General features: G+C 43.3%; 1 protein-coding gene across 13 annotated transcripts in view; it reads right to left on the bottom strand.

Annotated features, from left to right (window-relative positions):
• Nucleotides 1–26606, bottom strand: part of ZBTB38 (zinc finger and BTB domain containing 38) — a 133274-nt gene that overhangs the window by 36025 nt on the left and 70643 nt on the right. For 4 of the 13 annotated variants that reach the window (XR_005377091.1, XR_005377092.1, XR_005377089.1 and 1 more), the window contains exons 6-7: nt 24654–24719; nt 10020–10118 (exon numbers count right to left, since the gene is read on the bottom strand). The gene's annotated coding sequence lies outside the window, so the exon portion shown is untranslated. Of the gene's footprint in view, nt 1–10019; nt 10119–10922; nt 11289–11576; nt 11716–23682; nt 24045–24653; nt 24720–26606 lie in introns of those variants that run through there. The other 9 variants (XR_005377090.1, XM_038571079.1, XM_038571077.1 and 6 more) reach the window with 7 other exon arrangements.

Raw genomic sequence — 26606 nt, 5'->3', positions numbered from 1 at the left:
AGTAATTTGGACGATACCATGCTTCACTACTATATGACACAAATAACGATTCCAAAAACCAGACCACAGAAGCGCAGCCTGGGCAACCCAGCAGTCAGAGCTTCAAACAATGGGATCAACACAATAAAGCATATCCCCCAGGATCACAAGTGTCTCCAGGGAATCTCTGCAAACTCCTCAGTAGAACAATGGTGGTCAACCCGAGGAAGCAAATTCAGCTCTAGAGACCCTGGAGTGCGGGGTGGGGATGCAGAGTTGATCCTTCCAGCCTCTGGCCTCCCGAAGGAAAGCTGCGGATGCTCTTGCCCTGTCCTGCCACACTTCCTTCCCGTTGTCAACAGACAGCCCATGGTTGGCAGTCTCTCCCCACCTCCCCACCACGGGTAAGGTGCCAGCACACAGAGATCATTTTCACAGACCCAAGCTCTCATATATTCGAGTCCACGTACTACTTTCCTTGCACACACATTTCCTCCTCCCGTTGTTTTCCATCATTTCTCTTCCCCCACCCACTTTTCCAGTTTGAAGCCACCGCTGCCCACACTGCGATCTCTGGAGTGAGGCCAGGCATGGCAGCCCAGATCCCCGAGGCAACATGGGATTGTGCAACAGTCACCTCCTCCCAGGGTCCAGGAGATACAGGTGACTGGCAGGGCGGTCGGGCAAGCCCACGGGCAGGTCGGACGGATGTACAACTAGAGGCACAAGAGCTTCTGCACTGTGGGAAAGTGGCAGAAGCTCTGGCTGGTCACACAAATGGACGCACAGCGGTTTAGACAAAAGAAATGGCCTGGGGAAAACTGGTGGGTGGAAAAGGCTGGAGAGGGGGTTAGAATATGAAAGGAACTGAGTCCCAGGGAGCTTCTGCCAATTTCTCTCCAGAAAAGACACTAAATTGAAGCCGAAGGATGGTTTCTGGCAGTAGGCACGTATCCGAATAGTTCCCCGGCTCACCTGTTGGACTAAAAGTGGCGGGGGGGGGGGGGGGGGGGGGGGGGGGGATGGACAGGGAGCGATCACAGCGATAAATACGTTGTCTACACTTAAAAAAAAAAAAAGTGAAATCCCCAAACAAACCCAAACCCACTGCAGATAAAAACAACCCGCAATAGGCTGTTTAAAAATTATGCTTTTAAATATACTGATCTAAAAAAATCTGAAGAACAGGCTGTTCTGCAGAACAGCTCGAGTTTCTGCTTGTGCTTTCATTTTAGAAAACAAATGCTCAGAGACTCCACAGTGGGAGGAGCTTCATCACACAGGGATTCAAACTCACAGAAAATGGCCACCGGGTTTAGAAGCCTGAACACAACAAACAGGACACTCGACGGACCTTCTGGGAATACACGGCGCTTACCTTTCGCGGCACTAACCATCTAGAGACACATAGAACCTTTTTCTCCAACCAGTAACGTAAATCATGGCCTCCAAAGGATTTGTTTGCTGAACGCCACAATGACTAATCACCCGACTTTTTTTTTTTTTTTATCTTCCCTAAGCAAGGGAACCTCCTGGGGCGAAGAAATAGGTCATTTTTTAATGTAAGGTAGCGACTAGGCTCCGAGGTAAGACTCCCATTTAAACTTCATTTACAAAAAAAAAAAAAAAAAAAGCCCTCAAAAAGTATTTCCTAAAATAGAGAAGCACCAAATCACCTTATCAGAAACTCGTGACAATAAATAGAAAAGAAAGTCTTAAAATAGATGATTCAAATGTGGCAAAAAGTTCTTGAGTGATTTCCTGAAAATGTCAAAACCAAAACCAAGTATTAAGAGTGTTAAATATACAGCAAAATAGGGCAAGAGGCCAACCCTGCCGTGTATGTTCGTTTAGGAAAACATGTGTTTCCCAGGTAATCAACCCGTGCTTCTGTGCACAAAGTCAAATCATAGGGGGTAGTGGCTAAAGAAACTCCAGAATTGCTAGACCTGGACAGGAAAAAATTTAAAGGTCTGGTTCTTTTTTTTTTTTAACCCTATTTAGCCCAGCACTTGGGGTAGGCTACATTCTCTAACGTCTGAGTAAAACCCCATTCGAGGCCTCATGTCCATGCCACTCACTGCTTTTTCCATCTATCCTGGTGCCTTCTGCTTCCTCAGGGTGGTCCTCCCATTAAAGCAAAGGTGGAACACCACAGGAGGTAGGGTTCAGCAGCAGGCACCCAGGAAGCAGGTATGACTTTGGCTACTGTGAGATAGTCAACTGCTTCCACACACGAGCATAAATACAGCGCGGAGACCTTGAGAAGCCTCGCTCTTTGAGCTCACGTCAGGGACTACAAGACCAGAATAAGTAGGTGTAAGCAGGGACAGACCAGAATATTGATTTTTTTTTTTTTTTTAGATTTTATTTATTTATTTAAGTGACAGAGAGAGCACGCGTGGGCAAGAGTGAGCAGGGGGAGGGGTAGAAGGAGAGGGAGAGAGTCCCGAGCAGACTCCCAACCCAGGGCTCAATCCTACCACCTTGAGACCATGACCTGAACCAAATCAAGAGTGGATGCCCCAATCGACTGAGCTATCCAGGTGCCCCACTGAGTAGATTTTTTTAAAGAGGAAATCCTCACTTTGTTCTAGAAGTGAATAAACCTTCTATCAGAGCTAATCAGAAGTCTTTATGTCTACATGAAAATGCATGCAGGTTTAGGGAGACTGTGATTCCAAATGTGGGTCCCCCTGGCCTGGCAAGATAATATATCCGGCTTTGTTTTTACTGAATTTGTGGTCTTATTATCTAATTGTGATCAACTCTACAAATAATCAGAAGTTGTTCTAACACACGAACAGGAAAAATAACACAAACAATATGGGGCCTAGAAACAATATCCAACTCACAAAGCAGGAAGGAAGGGACAGCTCATATCTATCTCACCTTGCACAAAGCCTGCATTCATGGATTGCTGAAATAACCCCAAGATGTTCCTCTAGGATTTAAATAGCCACTAGTTTTCTCATGAAAATGCAGCAGGGGATGAACGCATGTATAAAAATGGCCAGCAAAACAGGCCAGCATAACACACGCATACCAGTGGCCAGTGCAAGCTGGGTTGTCTTCTTCATATTCCTTCAGAAAATACTTAATTCCTCTCAAAATTAAATTATTTTATAGCTTAGTAATTTGCATTGAAATAAAAGAGAAAAAAGCACTTTCAAAAATAGGAATCCACCTTCTGCTTCTCCCAGTTTAAAAAGAAATTTTCTTGACTACTTTAATTGACAAGAATCCCAGTGGTCAACAGGATGGTAGTTTTGCATCATGGTGTCCAACTGGGTACTTGAAGCCCAGCAGGCATTATGGTCCACTCTCTCTAATGGAACAGCTTCAGCCTCTCTTTAAGCTTTGCTTTCTGACTGCCATCTGCTTTCCTGATCACCTGCCTTAAGAGAGGACCCCCCTCCTTCTGCAGAGAGTGAACTGGACTAAGCACTGGACACTGGGTTCTCTTCCCAGTTTGCTACTACCTGTGTGATCCTGAGTAAATCCCATGATGTCCCTGGGCTCCTATATTCTTATCTAAAATGTGAAGAGATGGGGCTAGTTTATTTCTAAGGTTCTTTCTGGCCACATAATTTGACAACCATAATTCCCTACCTCCCACTTGATTATCTTCTCATTGATTCCCAGCCAGTCTCCATCTGTTGGTAAGCATACTAATTTTCCCAAAGCAAGCAATCTCCCATCCTTAAATTCACACACTTTCCTCAAAAGTGTAAGGTAAAAGCAGAACCCAGAATCTGACTGGTATTAGTCATTCTATGAGGAGAGTCAGAGGGGACTCTGAAATCAGGACCCCTGGCAGACCTCAAGCATGGTGTTAACTCTCACTCCACCTCTCTACTTGCTTATCGTGGCTCCTCTGCTTCTTTGCTGGAGAGGGAACATAATTCATCTTGAAGCCAGAAGAAACCTCGGTCATCACTGAGCCATACCTTCCTTGGTCACAGATGAGGAAACCAAGCCAGCAAAGTTACATGACTTTCTTTCCCCAGGTCACACAGTGGGACACAGGGACAAGTCTCAGGCCTGCCGGTTGGTCTGGTTTCTCACACCATGGTGAGTGGTTTTTTTTTTTTTTTTTTTTTTTTTAATCTCCTCCAACCTCCCTCTGCAGGGCTCTGGGCTCTTTCCCTCTCCCCATCATAAACTTCCTTAGGGCCTCAGAGGGTAATCAACAAACACTTGCTGAGCACCTCCGGCAATCCCCCAAGGAGCTGTTCTCCACTTTCAACTGGCATAGTGACTCTGGGAACATTTAGCGCTGCAAAGGACAGTAACAACTATAGCAAGACACAAATCGATGGTCTTATCAGTGTAGAAATCCACTGGTGTTTTCAGTTTAAAAGGAAAGCTTGCAGTAGCATATGGATGGTAGATAAGGACAGGTGGGGAAAACTAGGAGGCCCCATGAGCGTGGGGTCTTAATCTGGTACCTGGCACATAGTTGATATTTGTTCAACAATTTCAAGTTTGTGCATTAGCTGTGCTCCACTTGTTTCTTGTCAAAAGTTCTGAGGTTACAATAGTATCAGGGACAAAGGTCTCTAAGCTAAAATCAGAAAGAGTGATCTATTTCATATTATCTATCTGTGCCTGGGGAAACAATACGGTGTATGGAGAGAAGAGCCTGGGCTTTGGAGTCAGACCCTACGGTGTGAAAATCTCATCAACTGCATTACTGATCCTCTCTGCCTCGATTTCCGCCACACCAGGTTATTCTGATATTCTAATAAAGATGGCTGAAATAATGCATGGAAGTTATAGAACTCACTTCATGAAAGTTGCTCCATCTTTTCCCCTTAGGCACGATAGGAATAGAGAAAGAAACTCATTTCTAGGAAGGTTCCAGGCCACTGGCATCCTCCAACAGAAGCAAACCACCAACAGAATGCCAAGGGTATTACAAAAGGACCTGGTATCATTTTAATAAACATATTCACATTAAGTTATCGGATTTTTAAATTATGTACAGGGAGTATAAAGCTCAATTCAATATGAACAAGTCAAATACGTCTTATATTCTCCACACTTAGCTTAAGTATCACGGATAGACATATGTCTCAATCCCTTCTTGTGAATAAGCAAGGAAGACAGCGAGCACTAGGAGGAAAAAGAGGATCAATTCTTCTCTCATCTATAAAATGAGGTTGGGATGGATGAGCAAAATGAACTAACCTAAAAATTCTATGATTCCTGGATGCAGACAGGCAGAGAAAGGAATCAAGTTAGCAGAGATGTTTACCAACCAGAGGACACTGAGTCAGACAGAAAAACGCATCAAAATATATTTTAATGGCATCACCAGGCAATGTTGCTGCCATTATATTTCCTGCAGGAAGAGAAGTTGATATGGAGGCTACACGTCACCCGGTACTGCTGTGGATGTGCTGCAGACCGAGACGGTTGGGGGATGAGAATCCCAGCATGCCTTGACTATCTGGGACTCGTCTGTTTTTATCTTCTTACAAATATAATCCATTAATGTTAAGTCTCAAGTTTGCCCCTTTCTCTGCTTCCTAGAAACTGGCACTTGTTAATCCTCACCTTGTCCTGCTTGTCTAAAATGAAGATTCCTAGGCCCTCCCCCAAAATCTATATACTTAGAATCTCTGGATTGGGGGTGGGGGTGTCAAGGACCACATTTTAATGCATTCCCCAGGTGGATTCTGATCCATACTAAGTTGCCAGTCAGTTGAATTATCACGGGATAGATTAGCTATAATGGGAGGAATGCTTTTTCCTTGATAAAATCAACACATTAAAATGAGTCATAAAGATAATGCTTTGTATATAGATGCATATTATACAGAAATTTGCATATCTATACAAGGTTGTAAGGGGAAGGGAATCAACATTTATTAACTTCCTACTATGGTACAGATCCTGACCAAATGATGTATTACTCAATCTTCAAAATAATCTTATTTGAGTTATAGATGGAAAAAGTTAGGCCCTGGGAGTAACTTTTCTGAAGTCACAAGCCTGGAAAATGGCCCGGTGAGGTTGTGAAACTAGATTTATCTGACCCCAGTCTTCTCATTCCATTGTATTAAGCTCATATGCCCATGAAAACACACACACACAAACACGCGCATGCGCGCACACACTTTCTCTCTCACACATACATATAGCCATTTAGTAAAAGGCAAAGGAATTAAAATACTTTTAGCAAACCTCTTCCATCAACAGAAATGTAGTTTTCAACAAACTTATCCTACCAACAGCTATTCTTTGGTCTGTCTACTCACAACCATATTTAACAGTTGGAATTTTAGTAATCAGAAGTGTTTTGGGGGACTCACTAGGATCAAATTTAATGGTGATTCTTGATTAGTACAAGCTACAAATTCTTGTGAATGAAACCATTTAATATTCATTCTGCAAGTCATATTACCTCAAAGAGAAAAGTGTCAATAATGCGATGTAGCCTCTGTCAATCCAACAGCGTCCTGAGCCCAGCCCCCACCTCCCCAGAGTCTGGTACTTCCGGCTCCCTCCACTAGGAAGCCCCTTCTGCTGGCTGGTGGAGTCTGTTCCCTTGTAATTCTTCCTTGCTCTCTTGCCAGACTTCTCACTAGGTCCGTCCCCTAGGTCCTTCTTTCTTTTCCAATAAGGCTCCATCCTCCATCTTTGCTTCCCTATATTCTCTCTCTAGATAATCTCCCATCTCTTGACTTTTTCTTAGATCTTAATGACTCCCAAGCTAGCTCTGGCCCTCCTCTGTGCACAAAGCCCCCCGTGAGCTGTCACCACCTCAAACTCAGCACCTCTCACATGGTGCTCCTTACCCACCTTTGACGTTTCCCTCACAGGCAGCACTACTCTGGGAAATTTCAGTGGCAGCTTTAGCTATTCCTTCTTTACGGAAATGTCACATTGCGTCTGTTCTCTCTTTCGCATCTGTTCTTTCCTGTTTCACTGCTATCACCCATTTCAGGCCTTCCCTTCCAACAGTCCTACCTTTCCTTGATGGGCTGTGGCAGCCTTCTAACTGGTCTCCCTGTCACCAGTTTCTGCCCTGCCTTTTCTCCTGCTCCATCTCCCCATGAGCTACTCACAAGAGCATGCCCTGGATGCATAGCTGTGACACTCCCCTGTTCAAACATATTCAATGACTCCTTTTGGTTTAATACATTCATATTTCCAAGCTTGACATTCAAGACCATTATTGTTCGCCACTGAATGTTCTGTTTTATTTCCCACTTGATGCCTGTATAGGCCAGTTCTACTCAACTGCACTCACTACCTTTCCCTGAATATGGTTCATGCTCTCTTGTTCTCCTGCTGTTCTTCCTATCTCAAATGCCTTCTCCCCATCTCTCTCTTTTAAAAAGACTTATTTTTTTAAAAAGATTTTTTATTTACTTGAAAGAGAAAGAGCATGTGCATGAGCAGGGGGATACAGATAGAGAGGGAGAAGCAGACTCCCCACTCACCAGGGAGCCAGATGTGGGCCTCAATCCCAGGACCCTGAGATCATGACTTGAGCCAGAGGCAGACACTTAACTTACTGAACCATTTAATATTCTGTATTAATAGAATAGTAACCTGCATCTATAATAATAGGGCACCTATAGGCCCTAGGTGCCCCTATTTATTTATTTTTAAGAGAGAGAGAAAGAGGAGTGGGGACAGAGGGAGAGAGAGAATCTCAAGCAGACTCTCTGCTGAGTGCAGAGCCCAACTCAGGCTCGATCTCACAACCCTGAGATCATGACCTGAGCTGAAATCAAGAATCGGACATTTATCTGACTGAGGCACCCAGGTGCCCCTTCTCCCCATCTCTTTTATGGAAATTCTACATCCTTCAAGGACTTGCTTAAATGCCTTTTCTCAAGAAAGAATCCCTTGATTCCTAGAAGTAAAAGAGCCTTTTCTTTTTCAAACTACCAAACTATCTTTTTTGGCATTTACCACACGGTGTTTCTGCATATTTTATTTCCTCACCTACATAATAGGCTCTGAAAGGGAAGGAATCAGATCTTTTTTGCTGCCGAATCCTCTGTTTTCTCTAGCACAGTGATGTACTCATGTAGACACTCAATAAATATTTGCTGTGTAACATTTGTAGAACTCCTAGAAATTTACAAAGCACATTCACATTCAACATCTCATTTGTTCTATCTGGAGTTAAGTTTGTTATAAGCAGCATTCAAGACTTACAAACTGATTTCTGTTGCTTAATGCAATTACTGGAGCTATCTCTAACTTTGTATTCTGTAAATCAGAGCATCTTAAATTGCTTTACCTTTGAACACTCCTAGTCCTGGGTAACCTACAAAGCTAGAAGAGAGAAGCATTTAAAGTTAAAGAAAGCTTCCTTGCCAAACTGGTTTCCTCTATATCTGTTAAGTCGACAAATAAAAGACCACTATAAGCAAGTGACAGTAATGGCAAAGTCAGAATTTAAAAGAGAAGAAATTCCTTTCTTTTTTGGGGGCAGGGAGGAGTAGAGGGAGAGAGAGAATCTTAAGAATTGACTCCAATGCTGGGGTCCACCTCACAACCCTGAGATCATGACCTGAGTGAAAATCAAGAGTTGGATGTTTAACCAACTGAGCCACCAAGTGCCCCAAGAAGAAATTCCTTTCAAGATTTTTTAAAAGATCTATATATCCTTAATGGGTCAATCTTGAACATCCTTGGAGCTAATATTCTAGTATGTTAGCAAAAGCAAATCTCTAACAGTTGGACAAATAATTCCTTCCTAAGAGATTGAACATAATTAATAATCATGATTGTAAAAATACAGCACATTTGGTCTTGAATACCCAAGTGCCTTATAGGAGCTTAATATACATTTGTTGAGTGAACACATCAATGAATTAATTCAGAGAAGATCTTACTATCGTTTCTAAGTTGAAAGTAAAAGTTTTATTTATTTATTTTTTTTTTTTAAATTTTTTTTTTTAATTTTTATTTATTTATGATAGTCACAGAGAGAGACAGAGAGAGGCAGAGACACAGGCAGAGGGAGAAGCAGGCTCCATGCACCGGGAGCCTGATGTGGGATTCGATCCTGGGTCTCCAGGATCGCGCCCTGGGCCAAAGGCAGGCGCCAAACCGCTGCGCCACCCAGGGATCCCGAAAGTAAAAGTTTTAATAGTTGGATGGAAGTATAGGTTAAATTTGGAAAAAAGAGAAAAATTGCATCGAAAGGCAAGAACTATGACATGCCAGCGACTCAGGTCTCTTTCTGCAATACCTCCCACTCTGCCTGCTGGAGAGGCAGGTGAATGAGGGGTCAACGTCAGGCACAGCCCATCTGACTGTCTCTTTGAAGATTAGGCTACAAACTCTTGGAGGGGGCAAGCACTTTGCCTTGAACTTTGTGGTCCTAGCATTGTGCTTTGCATATAGAATGTGCACCATACATGCAGTATGAGCTATATAGCCCTCCAGGACCTGTCTGAATTTTTTCACATGTTAATCCTTCACATCTGTTCTTTACCTTGTAGAGGTATTGTGAGAAGTAAATAAATAAATAATCCAGCACTTTGCTAGCTGTCAGTTCTTGTCTACATAAAAACTGCAAGTGTCCTGGGGGTGGGCTCTTCATGTGTGCACTCTCCATGCCTAACGTGGTACTCACCCTACAGCAGGCCCTGAGCTGGCTACATGACTGACTGAGATCCAAGCTGTGGTCCCACCTCGGCCCAACCCACTGGGGTGCCCTAAAGAGTCATTTAAACTCTCTGGGCCTCAATGATGTCTGTGGGCCCTTCCAGTCTGGACAAATCTGAGATCTACAAAAAGACTTCTAGAAGCTCCCATGATAGTCATTGGCAGAATTGGAATGAGAAACCAGTCGTCCGGGAGCCCTGTTTCACTTAGCTCCTCCTTCATCACAGGGGCCTCCTGTCTCCTTAATAACAGTTCACTTAAATGTCATTGTCACTTTGTAATCCCCCAATCTGGTCAATTGCTGGCACAAATCAGATGCCCCTTGGGAGTCATTCAGTCCCTCAGAAAAATCCCTTTCTTATTTCATACGGACTAACATGAGACACAAATTCAGTTACCTCAGTGAGAACACACCAGCACTAACAGTTTCTTATGCTTTGGAAGAAATCACTTGGAAATTCTTGGTTCTGAGTCCTCCATCTCCTCCTCATCAAGACCTAAAAAAGAAAAAAAAAAAAAAAGAAAGAAAGAAAGAGCACAGTCCCGTGACTGGCTGCCAGGATTTGATGTTTCAGCAATGACAATAAGTGCAATTAGCATGTATGTTGAACACGTACTCTAAGTACTGAGCAAAATACCGCCATATGTGACCTTGTATAGTCTTGATAATACCCCTCAAATGTAGGAGACGTTCCCCATTTTACAGCTGCACAAAAAGAGGCTTTGAGAGGTCATGGAATCTATTCAAGGTCACACAGGTAGTTTATGTTAGAGCTGGGACTTAAACCCAGGTTCAGTTGATTCCAAAGCCTGGGCTATTAACCTGTAAACAAGTGTTTTAAAAAACTTTCTGTGACCCGCTGTTTTTAAAAATTACATTATATAAACAAACCCCAAAGTCTTAAAATAACACTTGGTTTTACTATATGCAATGTGCTCTGATATCTCTATTCTCTTCTTTTCTGTATTGGATTATATAGTCTATGTCTTTAAAAAAAAAAAATCCTGAAGTAACCCACTAAACCGAGTCCACAATCTTCTAATGGGTCCCTACTCTTGTTGGAAAACCACGACACCGACGTATAGTAGTACCTCACCAGGAGTTTCTCTGAAGCCACGCTCTGAATTCTCCTATGCTTTTTAGCCCTGCGAACCTGACCCGAGTCGTTGAGGTGGGCAATTGGGAGAAGTCTTCAACCGTTAAAATATGTATAAGGCACCATAACATACATCATCTATAATGGATCCTTCAAAGGAATATTCAATTAGGGCCGAAGTCCAGAATGGAATTAGTCACTTACCGACAGCAGAGGTGGACTTATAAAGTGGAGTCGTGGACAGACTAAAACCGCGGGTGCCTTTACGATGCACCCTGCAGGGCAGCGGCTTAGGCGGGCGGTTGTGTTGTACCAACAGAGGCGGCCCTAACTACTCGGAGGAGTGAGAGGCTGAGATTGCAACCCCTGGGGGCAGGGCCCTGCCTTTGCACGTCCCATTCAATTCCAGGGGCTCGGCGGTGAACCGAGAAAATCATCAGGTCCCCGCTGCGTCGGAACTGGGGTCCCCAGTCGCGGGCCGGGCGGGAGGAGCTGCGACCGCCTGCGCGGTTCCTGAGCCCGCGGGCCCCGGGCCCTCGGGTCCCCAAGCCCTCGGGGGCGCCCTCCGCCCCCGCCCCCGCCGCCCAGCGCAGCCGCGCAGTCGGGCCGTTAGACGCGGCGCCACCTGCCCGGCGCGGCTGCCGACCCCCGCCCGGGGCGCAGGCCCCGCTCCCGGCACCTGCGGCCGCCGCGCCCCCGCCGCGCCCCCGCCGCGTCCCCGCCGCGCAGGGGCTCCCTCCTGGGGAGGGGACGGGACGGGAGGGGGAGGGGGGAGGGGCCGGGCCGGCGGCACCCGCGCCCCAGGCCGCGCCCCAGGCCGCCCCCCGCCCGCCCTCCGGCCCTGCGGGCGGCACTTACGGGGCTCCCCTGCTCCGGCGCGCGCTGCCCGGGGGGCCATGGCTCTTCCGGACCCGCGAGCCCGGCCGCTGCGCCACTCAGCACCGCCCAGAAAATGGACGCCGGCGGCTCGGCTCCGGCGGCCCGGCCCGCCCCCGGCCGGCCCGACCGTCAGCCCGCGGCCCGGGGCGCCGGGGAGCGTCGCGCGGAGACCAGGCCCGGCGGCGGCGGCGGCGGCGGCGGCGGGACCCGGGCGGGGCGGGGCGGGGCGGGGGCCGCACGCCGGGCCCGCGAGGCCCAGCCCGCACCTGGCGCGGCGGGGGGGGTCCTGGCGGGGCCCGGGCTCCGCCGCAGGGGCTGCGGGGGCTGCGGGGGCTGCGGGCTCCGCCCCCTCCCGGGGACGGCGACGGCCCTGCGCGGACCGCGGCCTCCCGCACTTCGGAGCAAGGCCCGGGGCCGCCGAAGGGACCCCGGGGGCCGGATCTCAGAGGGCGCCCGTACCCAGGACTCGGAGAAAGTCCAGGGCAGGAGTGGTGCGTCACCTGTGCCTTCCCGTGGCCGTCGGGGGAGGCCTGCATCCACGGCCCCAGCCGGCTATTAAAAAGCACTTCACGCAAAGACCCAGTCCTCTCCTCCACATAACGCGCCCTGACTGCCTGCTGGCATCTTTCTTCCAAGATTCAGGGGCTGCTCGTTGAAAAAGTATTTACTGAGGCCTGCCACAAGTTTGCCTTGTGGAGCTATGAGCCTCGTGCACTAACGCGCAGGTTTTGTTTGCTTTTTGTTTTTCAAAACCATCCATGTTCCCTGCGTTTTGGTAGTACGACTCTTATTTTAAAATTTTCTTGAGCAGGGAAGCCTGGGTGGCTCAGCGGTTAGGCCTCTGCCTTAGGCTCAGCGTGTGATCCTGGAGTTCCTGGATTGAGTCCCGCATAGGGCTCCCTGCATGGAGCCTGCTTCTCCCTCTGCCTCTCTCTGTCTCTCATGAATAAATGGATAAAACCTTAAAAAAATTTTTTTTTTTCTTGAGCAAAGATTTACTCCCAGGTTGCAACTTAAAAGGATTAAAAAAAAAAAAAAACCTGTTGTCCTGTTTTTAGTTTGGAATGCAATGTTTGCAATTCTGCATCTCAGTTCCTGACCATATTTTAAAGACCTGATCGTTTTGAAGAATAAAGTGGATTACAATATTAAATACACGTCTAGCAAAACATTTTAAATAATCAAGGAAAAATAAATTGACTTATAGTCAAATTAAAGAATTATGTAATTTAAAAATAAAGGCCGGGTTTTAAAGGCTGGCGGTTTGGGCAACATGCACACACATGTACACTAGCAGTTCCCCAGCCTTCTCAAAGCCAAGCACCCTCTAGTCTTTCTCAGTAGGCCACATGTTTAGAAAGATCTATTCCACTAAATTGTGTTTATTAACTAATGATTCATCTTGCCACTTAAAAAACAACCCTGCAATGTTTTTGTGTAACTGCCAATCAGAGCTTCTACAACACCTGAGCCAATCCATTGTTGATGGTAGATTGCAACCTAAGGAAACTTGCGGTCTGATTGCAAGTTTATGCGTTCCCAATGAGGCTTTTGGAAACTGTGAAAATCATTTGGAGACCTCCAAGAAAACTGAGGCACCCAAATTAGGAATCGCAGGTTGGAAAGTGCCAGTATGAGGCATGACTGTGCTTCCCTGAGACTGGGAAGGCGGGAAGTGGAAGAGCAAGGGAGTTTGGCCTTTGGATTCTGTCCCGCTGGGTTGAAAGCCCAGCTTTGTCACTTACAAAGCCACTCACTGTATAATTTTAGGCAAGTTACTTAACCTCCCCACGCCTCAGCTTCCCCATCCATAAAATGAGGTTTATTTTAAGATTACACTTACTTGTAGGGCTTTTTAATAATAAGTGGGATAATACATATGAAGTCTCTACAGAAGTGCCTGGAACATAGTAAGTGCTCTATACGTGTAAACTGTTGTGGCTGCTAGTGCTAGAAGGCAATGATCCAGAGCTCTAAGTTCCTACCATCCAAGCAAGAAGAATCATACGTACGTAAAGCAACCTTTATACCCTATAAATTTTCCATGGGTGAGCTCCCAGGGTCACCAGGTGAGTGACATAAAAGGATTTAAACACAGGTCTGTCTCCACAGTCCACTTTCTATGCTGCTAACATGTTCCAGGTGGTACCTTGATCAGACGCTGTCAACAGCTTGTTAAGGGTGAAATCGGCTCTGGCTTTCCTAAGAGGCTTAGCAAGTGAATGGCTCCTTACATCCACTTGGGAATTTACAAACAGTGGCATTTCTTTCTCATTAGAGCCAAATGTTTCTCCAGAAGCGAGTAGATTTCCCCAAATTGTTATTAATAACTAACATATCATGGCAACAGTTTTAAACGCCACAGCCGAAAACTTACATAAGCAGGCTGTCCTTCAAAATTTTCCACCCTTCCTCATAACCAGTCTCAGATTCTCTCTCTTAATCATTCTTCTGAGTATGGGGAACTATCTGGAAAATTCCAGGAACATCCCAACTCGTCATGATTTTATTCTTTTCTGTAAAGGTTTATTCTTTCCAAACCAGCTCAATTTGTCTATATTTTTTTGTCTATATTTTCATAATACCTTTCAGTTCAATACATTTGCAAATCAGAAAAAAAAAAAAAAAAAACCCTAAGACTTTTGGGATCTTCTTTTCTTAAATATCCACCAGTTCTTTGACATCTCCACAGCATGGCTCCTGGTCCTTGCCCCACCCCTTTCCCGGGAGGGTTTCCTCATTTTCTACCTTTAATCCTCACTTGACTTCTGCTAGGCTACAGCTACATTCTTGCACTTTTTGATTTAGGACTGTTGGCCAATGTAACGTTTACTGCCCACTTCTTTGCTCCTTCTCTCTCTAAGGTTTCAATATTATCATAATATATAAAAAGACTAGAGTTTGTCTCTTTTTAAAACCCACTTCCTTCCTTAGTTTCCCACCATGGGTTAGGAATCTATAACTCATTCTGTCTCTCATATTTGCGGCACTCTGTTAATTTATTGTTTTACTTCTCTTCTCTCTTGCCCTTATCTTGGGCTGAGGGAAATTTCTATCACTTGGCCTCCTTTTATGTGGCTGCTGATCTCTTTCCCTTCCAGCATTTTAAGAAAGTCCATGTCTGAATCGTCTTCCCTGCTTCCTGAAGGGCCTCTTGTGGTGGTGTGCTGAGAGGTGTACCAAAATCCCTGAAGAAGCAGTGTTTGGAACAGGGGCTCTAGGGCTCCAGGGAGCCAGGCAGAAAGGAGTGTGAACGGTGGCCCGCAGGATAATTCATATCCCACCTGAGTGGGGAATAGGTGTGGTCACTACCCAGTTCAAGGTTGGCCCTTGCTAGGAAGGGGGGGAAGGCCAGATCTGCAGAATTTTCCAATAAAGCCAAAATCAGAATTTTTATATAAAATCTATGGAATGTTGACTACTTAAAACAAACAAAGGAATCTGAATCTGAACAAGCCTCTAGCTGTAACTACCAATTTATAAGAAATTTCTGCAACAGAAACATGTAGAACAGCACCAAGGAGTGTAACCAATCAGATTTCAGATTGTAGGAAACTCTACAGGTCAAACACTGTCTTCAACAGACTTTTTTTTTTTTTTTTTTTTTTTTTTTTTTTTTTTTTATGATAGTCACAGAGAGAGAGAGAGAGGCAGAGACACAGGCAGAGGGAGAAGTAGGCTCCATGCACCGGGAGCCTGATGTGGGATTCGATCCCGGGTCTCCAGGATCGTGCCCTGGGCCAAAGGCAGGCGCCAAACCGCTGCGCCACCCAGGGATCCCAACAGACTTTTTTTTATAGCAATAACAAGGATGAAATAAAGAGGTCAGGAAACCAATGAATTAAATGAAATTTAAGGGAATACCAATTTTACTGTACGGACCTTATTTGGAATTGTGCTTTGAACAATTTTTTTTTTAATGACATAATGGAACAAGTTAGGCCAAATTAGGAGAAATGCTAATTATGATATATGATGTTATTAAAGAATTATTATTTGCTGATAATAATAATGATACTGTGGTTATTTTTCCTAGAAAATCACATTTTTAAATGTATTTTTTATAACTCACATTTTAAAAACTATTTAGAATATTAAAAAGTTAGAAAAAAATTTCAAGAATAATGCAAAAAAACACCTACATTCTATTCACATCTACCTACCTATTTTTTTCCCGAACCATTTATTTATTTATTTTTTAATTTATTTTTATTTATTCATGATAGACATAGAGAGAGAGAGAGGCAGAGACACAGGCAGAGAGAGAAGCAGGCTCCATGCCGGGAGCCCGACGTGGGACTTGATCCCGGGACTCCAGGATCGCGCTCTGGGCCAAAGGCAGGCGCGAAACCGCTGAGCCACCCAGGGATCCCCTCCCGAACCATTTATAAGTTACAAACATCATTCTCTTTTACCCCTAAATACTTTGGCATTTATTTGCTAAGCAAAGGGGCTTTCACTTCTTATCCATGTCTTTTAGAGAATCACACTAAAATACTTAGAGGTAAAATGTTATGATATCTGGGATTTGCTTCAAAATAATATAGGAGAGAACTCACATAAAACACAGTTGGCCAGCCACTGAGAATTGGAGAAGTTGGGTGATGGCTATGCGGGAGTTCATTAAACTAGCCCTTCCATATTCTGTACAGGTTCAAGATTTTCATAACAAAGTTTTAAAAGATTATGTAATGAAAGGCTTTAAAATGATATATGAAATGAATAAAAGGAAGATACAAAATTGTCTACAAAATATTATCTCAAGTATTAAAAAGATCACCATGCATAGATAAAAGATTGAAAGGATACATGATCAAATAGTAATATTCCAAATTATTTCACAGCAGATATATATTACTTTTATAATTAGAGTTATAAGCATAACGAGAAGAATTTATAATTAGAATAAGTTAGAAAATGAGAAAACAAAAACATTGCAATGGATTAGATTAAAATTATTAACAAAACACAAATGTGCTCTGGACTGTCCAAGGGGCCCCAGTTTGCTGATTTTGGCTTAGAAAATGGGTCTACAGACTATAGCCTAGGCAAAAATTCAGCTTACCACCTGTTTTTGTATAGCCTGTAAGCTAAGAATGGTTCTTACAATTTTAATTTACTTTATCTTTTTTAAAGATTTTATTTATTTGTTCATAAGAGACAGAGAGAGAGAGAGGCAGAGACATAGGCAGAGGGAGAAGCAGACTTCATGCAGGAAGCCTGATTCAGGACCTGATCCCAGGACTCCAGGATCACGCCCTGAACAAAAGGCAGACGCCCAAACGCCCAGCCACCCAGGCGTCCCTGTTTTCTCTGTTGTTATATAAATACCTACATAGTATCCCCAATTGTGCTTCAATCCACAAAACCTAAAATATTGGTAATTTACCATCTTACCCTTTACAGAAAGAGTGTGCAAACTCCTGGTTTAGGACTGGGCTTCCCCTGTGACCTAAAAGCAGCTTATTGTAGAAAGCGCACTGGACAAGGAGTCAAGGATGGTCTCTTAACTGTCCAAGTGACCTGGAGAAGTCAAGACTTCTTTGGGCCACAGTTCCCTCAGTGACAAAATAAAGTATGTCTAAGGTCCACGCAGCAACTGAAAAGTCTGTGATTCACATTCCTCTAAGAGCTAAACAAGCAGTACAGGGATGATGACAACACTAAGTGCTGGCATGCCAGCCGGTGTGGTCCTCCTAAAGATCAAGGAATTCAATGAGAATAACTATTGGCCCTCCAACCAGGGTCTGGAGAGGCCAGAGAAGAGCAATAAACAGACTTTGGGCATTCTAAGAGCAGAGCAGCATTCCCACATTGGGCAACAGGACTTTGGGAGAGAGGTCCTAAAATCTGCAGCTTAAATCAGGTGTTTTGGGTCTATTTCTAGTCTTTGCTTTGTAGAGGACCACAGCACATGTAAAAAATTTGCTCATTTAAAGTTTAATCCAGATCTAGCAGAGCGATGGGGGCCGGGTGGGGCTCTCTGGCATCCTCAGATATAGGAGAGGAGCCTTGGGATGGAGCCTTCCTAAGATTCTGGGATAAATTACCCTTAAAGATGTCAATCTGTAGGCTCTTTGTAAGAGCTTACATGGGACAATTAAGCAGCAAGGCCAACATGACCACGGAAGCCAGACAGCACATCATGGCGCCAGCCCCAAGGCCCCAGGCCCATGGCCTGCATTTTAGGGGCTTTCCCAAGACTTCTTTTTTTCTGAGTTGCACCCCTTCCCGACTCTTTCTCTTCTCTCTTATACCCTGTACCCCTCCTCCCTTCAGGATATGCACAGCAGCACCTCCTTTTGTTCACCAGTGGCCTCCTGACTGCTCCCTTTGTTTCCTCTTATTTTTTGCACCCCCCACCAGCTCCCCAAAACCCTCTCAATCTGCAGTCACCTCCCTCTCCCCATTTTGTCTTCTAGATGACCACCCATTCTCTGCCACATTTCCTCAATAGCCCGCAGTTCCTAGAGAATCTTCTAGTGGTGTAGCTCCACTCTTTCCCTCCTAAAGGTTCCCTTCTTTCCTTCCACAGCTCAAGAAACAAGAGAAAAGGGGAAAAAAATTACAAGGGCACTGCCCTTCTGGGATTTAACCACATTCTCAGCTGGTGGCTTTTGTTTTCTCGTCTCACTGGCTTGTAAGGCCCTCGGGGCAGGCACTCCGCAGTCATGCTCTGTGCAGGGAAGATGGGCAGGACTGTTAGGCCTTAATTAGAGCAAGGCCTCAGACAGGGTAGAGGATTTTAGCAGGCAAAATGAAAAAGGAATTTCAAAATGTCCATTTGGCAGCAATTACCACAGGGGAAGGAAGAGGTTTATTGTATTTTATAAAGAAAATCATGAAAGCTCTCACGGCTTTTCGCGAACACAGAAATAATATTTACACTGGCTTTTTTAAAAACAACACAGAACCGGAAAGCAAACTCCCTCTGCAGGCCAAATGTAGTGAGCATAGACCCAAGTGCTAGTCTTGAAACCACCCCCAAGCAGGACTAGCTGCAGAAGCAAGGAAAGAATTAAGGGAAAAGATGCAAAATGAGTTACAAGATCAAAAGAACAATTTTCTGGTCGATGAGACTTTTAGGCCACAGCAGAGCTACACCAGGATCATCTACTGAAGAAATGAGCTTTGGCGACTGGTGTTTGATACACCTGCTACCCACCCACCAAGCCTTCTGCAGGAGAGCCAGCCAGGAGACCCTCACTGTCAGCCAAAAAGGCACCAGCATCTTGCCTGCATCACAAATTCAAATCTTAGCACTCAAGGGTTTCTCAACTTAACATCTGCTCATGAATGCAAAAGGGCAGCAGCCCTTATGGAAGTCACCTGGCACACGCAGGCAGGCCAGCTTGGAGTAGGGCAGCCAGACATACGGGGGCTTATTAGGAGCCAAGAAGTCTTGGGAAGGTGATGAGCATGAGAGATGGAGTCCCAGGAAGAACCGCCCTTGCCATCAGCTGAAATGCCCCCAAACTGAAGGCTGGCCTCCAAGGGAACAGTGTAAAAGGCCACTAAGAAAACAGCATGCCAGCCATTTCTGTCTGGAACAGAGAGGACCCACAACTGTGCCTGTCAGTATGACACTCTGGCCTTGGGTGGGAACCTGGATGGAAGTTCCACAGGGTATCTCATGTCATCTTCCATTTTGCCAGGGATAGAGTGGTCACTGTCACACAATAGGTGCTCAACAGGCGATGCTCAAGGAAGTGAACTGAATTATTGAGGTCCACTCCCCCTTTGGTGGGCAAGACTGCTACAGAGGCCTAGAACATTCTTCAGGCAGTGGAACGTTTCATAAGTTAGCAGTGGAACATTTCATAAGTTAGTTAAAACCGAAGTGGAGGAGTCAACGAGGCCATCCCTGACTTGTGATGAGCAAAATCCACTAAATTATGAATTGATTTTAGAAGGTGCTTCTGATACATTCTGAAGGCTTCATATGGTCTTACTGCTTTTCTTTTTCTTTTCTTTTCTTTCTTTCTTTCTTTCTTTCTTTCTTTCTTTCTTTCTTTCTTTCTATATTTATTTGAGAGAGAAAGAAGGGGAAAAGGGCAGATGGAGAGAGAATCTTAAGCAGACTACACATTGAGGGGCCGATCTCATGACCCTGAGATCATGACCTGAGCTGAATCCAAGAGCCAGATGCTTAACCGACTGAGCCACCAGGAGCCTCATAGTTTCTAACTTAAATAGCAAACCTATCCCTTTGTTCTCAGAGCTTTATCAGCAGACTAACCTAAAAGGCCTAAAAGAGTTCTGATTCTTAAAAAGAATTTCTTTGGTATTACTTGCTCAAATAGAGAAATACCACTCCAAGAAGTAAGGCCTTTAGAAAGCTTCTATCAGGCAATGAGATCTGTAGAACCGAAGAGTTTTAGGCACGAAAGTACAAAGACAATTTATTGGCAAGATGGGACAGATCCTTCTACCACTTTTGAAAAAAATTAAAGGAAATGGGCATCTCAATGTGTTGCCATGAGTTTATTTCTGAAGTTCTTACCAAAAAAGTCTCTGAGGAGCCTTTCTTCTGTGGATTTCTGGAGTTAGTGCTAAATCTATGCTGGCATTTCATCATGACCACTGCACCTTCTTAGGTTGTTTCAGGGTGGGACTGGGTCAGAGGCAGTGACTTCACGGGCACTGTGTCCTGGGAATTTGACCAAAACCAGCCATGGGCCTGGCCCACCCTCTCAGTGCAGCAGGGGAAGCTGACCCTAGGAGAGGCTTAACCCGCGAAGTCATCAGATCTGGCTTTGTTATAGTGGCAGTTACACAAAGAAAGGAGTTTGCAGTCTGAGCATGAGCACTCCTCTGCCTCGTGATGATCCCTGCAGAACTTCACTTGGTTGGGTCCATGCAGGTCTCCACTTAAATGCCACCTCCTCAGGAAGGCTTTCCCTGGCCAATCATTCTATGGTTGCTCTCCTCCCAACATGTCGTTCTTGCCTTTTAAATTTTTATTTTTCTTCTTTGCACTGTCTTCTTTAATCATTTACACATTTATTTTTGAGCTTCCCCAACCCCACCACTCTACTTCACTAGACACAGTTCCTTAAGAAGCAGGCCCTGATCTCTCTTGTTCATTACTCTACTTCCAGCCTTTGGAATACGCTTGGCATATAGTAGGTGCTCAATACATGTGTCGAATGTTTAATTACCAACAAAGCTGTTAAGAATAGCATTTCCTCTAGAAGGGAGCTGTTAGAATGAACCACAGAGTTCCAGGAACTCAAAGGCTTAGAAGGATTTAGTGCTAAAGATAAAGGTGCTAGATCTTTTTCTTGATCCTTCTTCCCCTACTAACAGCTCTAAAACGGGGTCTGGCTACCAGTCTCTCTATGGGGGATCCATGGAAATGGTTGAAGTAGATCAATATAACTCTGAGTGGCAAGAAATGCAATATTGGTAGTCTCACTGAGTTAAGGCTCAGAAAAACATTTCCTATTCACCGCCATCCCCCCGCCCCCCAAAAAAGAAATAAAAGAAGATAAGAATTGTAGACTATAAATCATTCAGGTAGAAAACCACAGATTTGCTCATTTTGTTTTGGTGAGAACAAAGCAGTTGTTTGCACATTCTTTCTCTCGCACCTGCTCTGGCCTGCCCAGTATAAGCACCTTAGCCAAAAAGTGTAAATGGGTTAAGCACAGCCTCTTAAACAATGAGAAGGGGTAGGTGCCATCTCTGCGATCATCAGGAAGTGTTTTTTGGCTAGACTAGGAAATCCAATAATAATTGTAAATGGGTAAGTTTAGAAAAGCTTTGTGCCTTGTAAATATTTCTGTGAAATATGAAGGCTAAGCATTAAAGCGAAACACGACAAAGTAATAAATAATAATTATTTTCTTCCATTCACTGGTCTATTTATTAGAGTGACAATGGTACAATATACTTCCCAACGGTCTCATTTGGCTTTCAACCTCCTTGAATTGTGTTTAAAATTCTTTTAGGCAAGACCGAGAGCAACATAAATGAATAATGCCACACAAAAAAAAATCATTAGGTATGAAAGTCTACAAGATGACGCAACCATGCTTGAGTTAACAATAAAAGGATCAACATTTTATAAAGAAGAAATACACTGTTGAATCTATCGGGCATTCATTTTTGTGGTAAAACAATCCCATTGCATCCATCTAATCTTGTGATTAAGATTCAAATAGGTTCAAAATGATTGATTTGTACTGGCCTATCAAAACAGAAGACATTGTACTTGTAATCTTTCTGAATAGCAATAGTGTTTTAATCACAAATGCCCGGCTCATTATTTGCTCAAGAGTGAATGACAATTAGCTTGATCCTCCTGCAACTGTTAATGCTACCGGTACCGAAATAAACAGGCAAGACTGAATCAGGTTTCCGACATTTCCCCTCGGTTTACGATCTTCTGATTGATGCTACATTCAAAATGTACTTAGTCACTTTTAGTCACAAACGAGAAGGAAAATGGCCCCTGAACAGCCCCCCCCCCCCCCCAAAAAAAAAAAAAAGGTGTTGCAGGAGGGATATTTCATGGCAAGCCCCAAGAACGAAATCACCATGAGATGAATCATGTTCTAATATCATTGAGCCAGAGAAAGACGCCAAGCAAAATATTCAAGTTGGCCTCAAAACAGCACAACAACAACAGCAGCAACAAACCTTTAGCCCATAAGAGCTTTGTACTGTACACACGGTGCTTTGGAATATTAGACCAACTGCTAGAATAAAGCAGCCATCTACACAGATGGTTCTGAGTCTCAATGTTCTTCACATCGGAGCAAACCTCAGAGGGGTTTCAGGTTTGCCAGTATCTTCCTCCTAACACATCTACAAAGACATTTCCACAAAGGCTCCAGGTGCACTTCTCGTTTGGGGGGGTGGGCTTGGGTTTGGGTCCTTCTCTACCCAGAGCTCTGAAGTTACCAGTGGAGGGAATCAGGGAAAACAAGAGCACAGGCATTTTCTGATTCTCAGAATTTCTGAGATGCCTTTTGTTTCAGTGGCGCCGGTGAACCAGTGATAATGAAACTACAACTACACCTCTGTACACAAACCTTGACCGGCATTCTGGGGCATGTTACAAAGAAAACCTTAATTTTGAAAGTACTGAGCACAAAGGAGGAAGAAAAAAGCCCTCCCTGTGCATGCTTTCTCTCTAAGTGTAGAAATATGGCTTAATGTTTAAGGCTCGAAGACCGCATTTAAAAACGTCTAAAGCCAGTCCAGACTATATGAGAGGGAAAAGGACTGTACAATTTTCCTTAACCATTTGTTTCTTGTTTTAAGACAATCTTTTGCATATCTGTTATTGCATTTTTAAACAAGACTTGGTTACCAAGGAAACAGGTTCTGGCCCAGTGTTAATTTGAAACTAAAATACATTTCGGAAGTTAAGCTTAAAGGAAAGAGCCCATGAAATTATTTTGAAAAGTGCCAGAATTTGGTACTTACAGAACCACAGCTGTATGGTCTGCAATGAACCATTCTAGGGACTCTTTCATTCAGTGAAGCTCTTTTTCTTCTAACAGGGCCATCTACATTCAATATTCCCCCCCCCCTTCAAAAATTCTAACTCCTCATCTCTCCAAATAATAGATATACAAATAGCATATTTATTCTTGTAGATTTTCTAAAATTTATTTAGGAAGCATGTAAGTTTTCATTTTCATCTTTCACATAACACGTTTACAGACCGCTTCTTAAAATTTAAATATTTTAAATGTTTCTTATTAAGCTTGTTTGCGCTCTTTGAAATTATCTCAAGAAACCCATTTATTTTTAGTTTCAAGCTAAAATGGAGCTGAAGCAACACACTTTTCAAAAAATTCTTTTGTTGTCTAATGGCGCCACACCTATCATATATATGATTTTTTTAAAAGGAATCATCTCACTTTTAGAGCAGAATCATTTTGTGAGCTTAATCAAAGCTATATATTGATATAGTATCTGAATAAGAAAGCCTATCCAATTTAATACCCTCCCTCCAAAAAATTACAACTGTCTTATTTAATGTTTGTTCCAAAAGTAATATTTTAATCCATCTAAAATTCTTGCTTCATGGCTCAAAAAAAATCTATAAAACATGCAAATTTCGACCTACCTGTATGTATCACTTAATGCAGTGCTACCATGACAAGACACTCAGCCATTTTTATGTAAAGCGATGGAGACCAACTGATTTCTCCGTCTTCTTGCTCACAAGTTTTAGATGCAATTGTCACACACACAAAAAATCATACGCAGAACAGCTTGAATGTACTGTGATCACGAGAACTGAATTTATCAACAGGAAAACAGGATTGAAAAAAAGAAGTTTCTCATCCAAGGTTTCTCTGAGGCTGCAACCAAGGAGGTGGTGTGTTGAATTTTTTTCCCTTCCTCCTCTGAGAGTTCAAAGCCCGGAGCTGACCACTGCAAAGGCCACTGTCACATTTGCTGAAAATCAAACCACTGATACCAGCACTGAAAATACAAATTTGAGAACCAAGTTGTTTGCACACCATGGAGTGCATAAGAGTTAAAAATAGATTCCACCTTGCCTCCTACCTGCATAATAAATATGTAAGTTTCAAGTGTTTAATTTGATATTCACATTAATTAACAATACAACATACATTATTTAAAAGACAGCAAATGCAAGAAGAAAGGAGAGACACCATCTGGTAGCAGAGTTTTGTTGTTGTTGTTTTTGTTTTTAGGGGCTGGGTTTTTTTTTGTTTTTGTTTTTGTTTTTGGCTTTGTTAAATAAAAAAAAAAGGTAAAATCCTATTTTGAACGTGATGAAAAGCAAACATCCAGAGGCAAATGAATCGGAACTGAAAGGTGATGTTGAAATATCTGAGGCTGTAATGAGGCAAAAACAAGTCTTCGCTACCAGATGATATGGCATACCGAGCATTTACATACTCACATCTGAAATACTAGGCAACGTGTAATGAATTCTATACACAGCATGCACACACAGCAAAAGCACGGCTAATCCTGCCTGCCATCTTAGGCTCACAGAAGCAAGATACGCACTGCATGCAGCACACCGGCACTGGGGAAGGAGGAGGCAAGGGGGCAGCTCACCTTAAATGCAGTATCTGATTAATGTTGTAAGTGACATTGCATATCAGCCTCAGAGTCTTGGTTCAACTGGGTAGGAGGGAACAAAGAAAAATGTCATCAACTGGTGATGCAAGATGAGCCCAATCACTAAACACTGTTTAGCAAACTCCAAATTCTGCAACCAGACAGTAGAAGGCATTTCATACATTTAAGCAGAGCTGCTGCACAATGAATGTGTCCTTTTGCTTCTGAGGATCAAACAATCCTTTTGCTAACGAAGAAAATAAGCTGGAATGAATACTGTCATATCTTCTTCTTGAAGCAAGCTTTCAATACAGTATGTATCTGGTTTGGGATGCATTTTATAGACTGTTAATTTCATAGAATTGCTAACAACAACAGCAAAAAAAAAAAAAAGAAACCCAAAACTGTTATGCTTTTGCAAAGTAAAAAATAATATTATGTAGGGTATAGCTTTTCTAGATTATTTTTCAGATCCTAAGTGATGCCGGCAGGCTTGTAGAAGAATGCATGATCGGGCTGTCTGTATCCGTGCTATAACCTCTAACCACAAGCTGTGTAAATGTATCCTGCTAAATGTATCTGCAGTACAGAATGGCAGATACCTCCTCAGTTGGAATTGTATTCAAACGTGAATGAATTTGCTTAAACTTAGAAGCAAATAAAATCAGTACAGAAAAATAAATTGATGCTGAATTCCTTTGGATGTACAGTTGACCGTCATGAACGATAAAAGCTATCCTTAGGATGCTGACCTAAATAATGTTAAGGCTTGCAGCAGCATACTTACCGCGCCTGCTCAGAACATAGAACATGCAAAATGATTTTTCTCCTCCCTCCCTCTCCAAAAGCTAAATTGTAAAGTAACAAGGCATTAACAGGAATATCAAAAGGCTATATGTATATACATAGTACATACTGTAAGAGAAGAAATGGTGTTGTGCTGAAATGCAATGTTTCTTTGTTTTACTTCGAGGCTTATCTTAGCTATGCTTGTACGATGACATTGACATCATGGAGGTCAGGGCTGACACTGGGGTGCCATCCGTTTTATGAGTGAAATGTTTTCCGAAAATTAAATCTCATCTACTCAAACACCAAATTTCATGTCTTCTTCAATACCACCTCCCTACCCCCGCTGCTTAAGATTGATGGGATCTAGTTTGGCTCTGTGTAATAAATTGGAATTGCCTTCTGTAGAGAGTCCAATACATAATTGTAGGAATTAATTTTTTAAACAAAAAACCTTCAAGAATTCTTATGCATTCCCTTTCAATCCTTCCTATCAACACACACACACACGCACGCATGCACACACACACACACAATTGAAGCTCAAATTGCAATGAAACGTTTAACATGTGGAACAAAAAATGTGGAAAGAGCTGCTTATTCAGGATTTTGAAGAAATGCCTAATAAGCAAATACTGTTTTGCTACAAAACCAGTGTCACCATGTCCCCGAAGAGAGGAAAACAGCATAGCTTGCTAGAAAAATTTCCTCCAGAAACTGCCGGCAGGTAAAAAACAGAAAAGCATTTCATTTACCATGCTGTATAAAGCAAGAAGTCTTTTATTTTTTAGGAAATAGAACAGATTCTTTTCCACTTTCTTCAGCTACAAAGAAACCATACCCACCCCCACCCTTAGATCCTGGATGTAAGCCAACATTTTTATAAAACGCTATGAGCCTGATTTTGAATATATATTTACGTTTTTCTTCTTATCTCTCCAAAAGTCTTTAATTGCCTTGTTGTATCACTGAATATACTAATGTTAATTAATTTTAACACATGCAAAAATGAATTAATATTTTCTGGGGTTGCTAGTTTCCCAGCGCCTCGATCTTCTATAAGGACTTGCTAAAAATAGGTTAGCAAAATATTCAAGTTCCCCAGAATTTTTTTTAAAGGAGAAAATGTATTCAAATATCTTAACTTAGGTACTAGGTTTC

This window comes from Canis lupus, chromosome 23, assembly GCF_011100685.1.
Source record: "Canis lupus familiaris isolate Mischka breed German Shepherd chromosome 23, alternate assembly UU_Cfam_GSD_1.0, whole genome shotgun sequence".
In the NCBI taxonomy this organism is placed as follows: Eukaryota; Metazoa; Chordata; class Mammalia; order Carnivora; family Canidae; genus Canis; species Canis lupus.
The sequence above is the reverse complement of the archived record's forward strand: the minus strand, read 5'-3'. Positions and strand labels throughout refer to the sequence as shown.